We start from the raw sequence: 6,436 nt of genomic DNA on the forward strand, positions 1-6,436 counted from the left end.
TACGGAATAAATAACAGCTAAAGCCTAGTATTTAAATTATAACGTACAAGGAGTAGAGACTTAAAATTAAAAGTATGGCTCCTAGCTTTATGTACTAAAAGTAATCCACCATTACTTTTAAATAATTATTTAAGAATATATAGATTAATTCACATAATTGCAAACTTTTGACTTAAGTAATAATAGCCTTCAAGGATATAAAAAGCTGTCGCCAGGGTCACTAGCTTCATTCTAACTCCTTCATTATTCCTGTCGCATTTCATTAATTCAACTGCATAAATGTCGTATGCCACACATTCCATTCTCGGTGTTGCCATAGTTTTCTCCTAATTTTCCCCCGCATTTTTCCAGCTATGTAGCTGCTGTAAACACTTTACTAAAGAGTCCATTTCCGTTTGCCGTTTTGCAAGCCAAAAAAAAAGAAGGAAAACGAAACGAAAGAAGAAAATGAGTAAAATCCTGGGAATAAAGAATGAAAAGTGAAGACAGAAGTGTCTGCTGAATGGAGGGCGTACGTGTGTGTGTGGGGGCGTGGCATGCTTAGTTAGCTTTGGCCCCTTGACCGCAAAGACCCCCGGCTTTCAGGTCCTGGACCTGCAGCATCCAGCATCCAGCATCCTGCACTCTGCACTCTGTATGCCTGGATCCCGGATCCTTGGATCCTTAGATCCTTGGATCCCGGTCATCAGCTTGTCTCCGGTTCGTTGAGGCTACGAAATATATTTAAAAATTCTTTTGTGCTCCTTGGGTCGGTGGTGTGTGTATTTCGGTTTCTTTTTGCCGCCGGTTGCCGCATTTTCATTTAGTTTGCATTATGTTTTAAATTGTCGCACTTGGCGCAGGACACTGAAGAAAATTACTTGGAATGCTTTGGTAAATAGAGGACTTGAAATATCATTTGATTTTTGGGATTAATACATGGAAAATAGTATTTGTTTTGTAATTTAAAAGGTTCCTTTTTGAGAAATTTTTGAAATAGTTTTTATAATGTTTAATTATTTAGAAATGATTTTGTTATATTAAAATATAGTTTGCGTTTCCGTATTGCTTTCGGATCATTTTTTAGGTTACCAAAAAATATTTTTAAAGTAAATCTTAGCAAAAAATAATAAACAATAGCCATCTGAGGGAGAAAACAATTTTTCAAAATTTAAGAAGGCGTTAAATCTTAAAAATTTTGAAAAATTTGCAAAAATGTGAATTTTTTTAAATTTTTAATTGAGTATGCAGATTTTTCGAAAAGCACAAAGCCATGAAATCGTAGTAATTAAAGGGTTTAAAGCTTTATAAAATTCGACTGTCCGAACTTAGTTTCCTTTTCTGTTTATAAATATAAATATTTAAAGAGTGTATGTACTTGATATTGAAAATTAAATTATTTAGCAATTATAACAAAGTAAATGTACATTTCCATATTGTCCCCGTTCAGGGTACTATAATTTCAGTCGAATGAAGTGAAGGAGTCATTTCCGACCCTATAAATCATATATATTCATGATCAGCATCAACAGGCGAATCTATCTAATTATGTTTAAAAGAAAAAAAAAATTTGAATTTTTTTTTCAAATTTTATAAATAATTTACATCGTTAAAATTGTCAAAAATTTTGAAAAAATTTTTTAATTTTTTAAAGCTTAAATTAAGTAAGCAGATTTATTAACCTGATAAAATCTGGCATAAAACAGCTTTACGAATAAAAATTAATGATTTTTTGGCTTAGTTACGAGTTTTTTAAACTTTAATATACTGAAAAAATTGTCACATAAAAATATTGATATATATTGATTCAAAAAATAGGAATATTAAAGCTTTGATATGATCGATTTAGGATTTGATCCTGCAATTAAATAGCAGGCTGCAAGGATATATGTATAAACTTTAGCTACCTGAAGTTAGTTTCCTTTCGTTTTTATTTTAATTTCTAAGAATTAACAATTAACATTCCTAGACCTTAGTTTTTTTTTCTTATTATCAAAATTAGTTTTAAAATATTTTAGACTTAATGCACTTCCGCCGACTCACCTGTTTTTGTTTGTGCACAGAGTCAAAGACACGTACTTAATGAGCTACAGCAGAGAGTGTTGCACTTCCCTCACTCTGTGTGTGTGGTGTATGTGTGTGGTGTGTGTGCGGTTGTGGCAGACAACCCCTTCTTGACCCCTGACCCCCCTCTCCCTGCGCATCGCATTCACCGCTTGTTCCCTGCTCTGAGGCAATGCAGACATCATGACCAAACAACTTTCATTTGCTTGCACAGGACTCTGAACGAGAATCCTTGTCGGGTTGACAAAAGAGCCTTCCCTTGCTTTTCTTGTCGCCTGCTCTACTTTATATTTTATTTTTTGTTGAAAATCAGTGGAGAATTTCCCAGCAGCCAGCCTATGCCAATGCAGAAAATAATTTACTCTTTATAAAACTGTGGTTGATTTTATTTTAATATTATATATATTTGATATAAAGTAGAAAGTAGAAAATCAGCAGGAATTGATATTTTTCGACTCTTTAAATCTGAAAATAAAAAATATGTATGTTGAATAATATCTTGTAAGATAGTTAAACCTACATACCTGTATTTCTTTTGCTCTTGAATTCTTCTAAGTAAAAATTAGGTCCCCATAGTGAAAGTAAAAATATTCAACGAGCATTTGGGCCATCTGTGGACTGATGAACCCCATTTCAAGCATTTCTTGGATTATCTGCATCAAAGTGATAGTTTGCTGATCATTCATTGCCTCTGCCATCTTGATATCTCTTTAAGTTTTTAAAATCAAGCATCAGAATAAAGTGAAAGCCAGAAATACTCACGGTTTTTCGTTTTCTTTCTCTTCCTTTTTAATTTCACCTCTCAGTTAACTTTATAGTAATATTTTCCACAAAATTTTAGACACTTGGAACGATGATTGATTGATGACAACTTTTATTTTGATTTTGTTTCGATAATTGTTAACAGAACTGACAGCATTTTTCGGCTGTTCAAGATTAGGAATATATATATGAATTATGGAGGAGGAAATTACTTGTTTTTTGCAGAAGCAAACCCTTATAATACCTTACGGAGATCTATAAAATTAGAATTAAATGCTTTGAACTAAAATTATAATTTATTGAGTTTAAAAATTAAAGAAGACTAAAATAAACGTGACTTAAGAGGGGCCAGAACCATGGAGAGTATTTTATAACGCTTTTTAATATCGAATTAAAAATAATAAGGCATTGGGATGGCTTAAATAACCATGGAGAATCTTATAAAGGTAAAGGTAGATTCTATTTGTGTATAATCAATTTCAATCTGTAAATGAAGCTGCAAGAAATCCAAATTAATTTCTTTAACGCACACAGAAAGAGTGTACCCAGCTTTGAATTCATTTCCCTCAAAGCCAGCTATGTTTTTTTTATTTATTTTTTTTAGATGATGTAATTAAACAGAACTGGTCAGAACGGGGAAAAGTGTCATAAAACGCAGCTCTAACATCCAATATTATTTGCCTTTGGCGAATAGTTCTTATCGGGAGTTGGATTCGAACTGCCCCTCAATGGGTTTCCTTTTGCCGCATCAATTTTAATGCATTTTTGCAGGCTGCCTGCCGGGGGAGAGGCTACGTTTGCTCCCCTTTTTTTTTTGTGTCCAACTCTCTGTGAGTGTGTATTTTTTTATTTTGAAAACAAATCAATTTAGTTAATGGCTAGCTTCGAACTGCAGTTTGATGGCGAGTCTGACGATGGGTCCGATGCACTTGGATAGTAAATCAATGGAGGCCAAACAAAAATGGCCTCGCATTCGTTGCGTTACCATTGCAATGGCGATTCTTTTTCATCCGCTCTCCATTTTGTTTCTTTTTTTGCATATTTTTGGTGCATTATATTTATATACCACACACTGCCATGCCATGTAGAGATAAACAAATAGATATAGAAACGGATAAACTTGCTCGTCCTGACACACATATGTATGTAGACGCACACAGATATATGTATATGTATACGTTATTTATGCATGGTAATATTTTGCCTTTGACTCCATTATATATTATGCTCGCATACAGATGGCGGTCCATCGATAGATATATGTTTATACTATATGGTTTATGTGGCGACTGCTGCGAGTCTCTCAGAGTCACCGTCATGCCATCTCCATTTCGGTGTGTGTGTGTGTTTGTTGTTTTAAGGATAATGAATTCAATTTTAGTAAACTGTATTTATGCATTGCAATTTCACTTGGTATTTTTCTCTCTCGCTTTTTTCGTTTCAGTACAAACAGAAAACACGAAGGAGTCATGACGGTTTCCTTACACATTTCAATATGGAATTCACACTGAAATTGAGAGAAGAATGAAATATTCAAAGGGTAAGTGAAAGAAGATTTCAGTTACTACTATTTTATATGAAAATATTTAATATTTATTAACTGTATACGCTTGTATAATTAAAATTCTCTTTCAAATCCCTTCTCTTAACCCATGATGTACTGTGGGAACTTGGGCAGCTCCTTGATCCCTGTCATAATGGTAGCTCATGTGTATTTTAATACTATTTTATGGCACTCATTGAAGGACATTTCGCGGGGGGGCCACTCTCACTCAATTATATTCCATTTCCTTTACAATTTTTTTTTTTTGTTTTATTCAGCCAGGATCTGCTGCTCAAATTGTTTGCCAAAGCGTTTTTGCTGGGAGGCTTTCTTTTTTATTTATTTCCCCCGGTACTCCTTACTTTCCCTACACTTCCTTTGGGCAACATTCGTCCTGCTGCGGGTCCTGCTCCTCCTTCTTCTATATATTTTTTTCCACACTTCCTTGTGTCGTCGTTCCTCTAATGCAGTTCTACACACACACACACACTCGGGAGTTACTAAATTCTCAGCTGGATTTAAAGCATATGCACGCTGGGCCAGAGGGGGGAAAAGGGGGCGGTAAGGTCGACTTAGACACATCCAAGATGAGAGAGGAGTGGAGATGGGACGGGCAACAGAGGAACCCGGATGGCGAACAACTTAACCCTCCCGGGCTATAAAACTTAATATGTTTTGTATTTAAATTTATGAAAAAGCAAGCGGTTACAATGGAAGTGCAAGTCCTGCGAAGGATGAAAGGGAAAAATTAGGGGAAAAGCGGAAGGAAAATGGCAGAAGAAAAGATGGGGTAGCAGAGGGGGTAATAGAGGGGTAACAGAGGGGTAACAGGGGGGTTAACAGGGTGGTAACAGGGGGGTAATAGGGGAGTAACAGGGGGGCTTTGCGGGGTATCAAAAAGGGGAGGCAAAAAAGAATGGCTAAGTGAAGCAGCAGGAATAATGGCTGCTTAAGCCGCCAACATGCGCATAATTGTCGCCAGCGTCATGTAACGGACCCCCCCTCTACACCCCGCCCATGAACAGTCGCAGCCCCTCTCCCCACTTTTCTGCCCCCCCCCCCTGCCTTGGCCACTCCAACAACTCCCCTGTCACCCTCCCAGCACTGGTCAGCAATGGTCAACAGTGGGTTAAGAAATATTACAAAAAATTTGGATTTCTTAAACAAAAATATATTATGAAAGCTTAAAAATATGTATACTTTTAATTTAAATATCCATTATTAAAAAGTATATTAAATAAATAAAAACAATACAATTGATTATAGTAAGATTATAACTCAAAAATAATAAATATAGCAGTCCAAGTATTTAAAATATATATAAATAAATAAATTCTACTAAAACAGAGTCTATAGAATAATAAATAAAACAATAAACTATATAAAAATCGTATAAATTCAAAGCTAAAAAGTTAAATTAAATAATATCGAATTAAAAATACGTATACAATATAAATAAATAATATAAAAACCAAGTCTCAATTATCATAAATATAGAACAAGCAGTATAGAAATCTAACGGAGTTTGAAACCTTAAAATTAAATTAAACAAGGAAATAATAACATTAAATTAAAAATATATACACATAAATAAAACTTATAAGAAACGGAGTCTGTGTCATTAAAAAACACTCAACTGTGTATAAATATTAAAAATAAATATCAAATCTCGTACTCTATGCCCAAAAATATAATAAAATATTTAAATAATATTGTATGCTAAAAGTATCAATACTATTGTTCAACTGGCCATATTCACCTTTCAATATTTGCTATTTCAGGACCTTCAATTAAATTCCATGGCTCTTAAACCCTATCCAATAATACATACCAATACATACATTTTAAATCAAAGCAAACAAAGAAAAATATATAGAAATGAAATGAAATAATATTACCAATTTTCTGCAAACATAAATAATATGCGCCAAATTTAAATCGAGAATAATTTAAATTGCATAACAATTATTTCCGTTTGCAGTTCCTGCCGACATTTGACCACCGTGCTTAACGGTGAATTACGCTTTCGGCCGGAGGGCAACGGGGCGTATGCGTAATAATAATTACGCGGCGCACTGCCGACGCCGA

At 34.4% G+C, this 6,436-nt stretch overlaps 1 long non-coding RNA gene across 1 annotated transcript; it reads right to left on the bottom strand.

Moving 5' to 3' along the window:
* Positions 1-2,400: 2,400 nt before the first annotated feature.
* On the bottom strand, positions 2,401-2,938 carry LOC110182564 (uncharacterized). Its single transcript, XR_002319576.2, has 3 exons — positions 2,806-2,938; positions 2,568-2,751; positions 2,401-2,508 (listed from the first exon to the last, which is right to left on the bottom strand). It is a non-coding gene; the product is annotated as an uncharacterized LOC110182564 (long non-coding RNA).
* Between the last annotated feature and the right edge of the window lie 3,498 nt (positions 2,939-6,436).

This window comes from Drosophila serrata, unplaced genomic scaffold (genome assembly GCF_035046125.1).
Source record: "Drosophila serrata isolate PLE 108 unplaced genomic scaffold, ASM3504612v1 contig_23, whole genome shotgun sequence".
NCBI lineage: Eukaryota > Metazoa > Arthropoda > Insecta > Diptera > Drosophilidae > Drosophila > Drosophila serrata.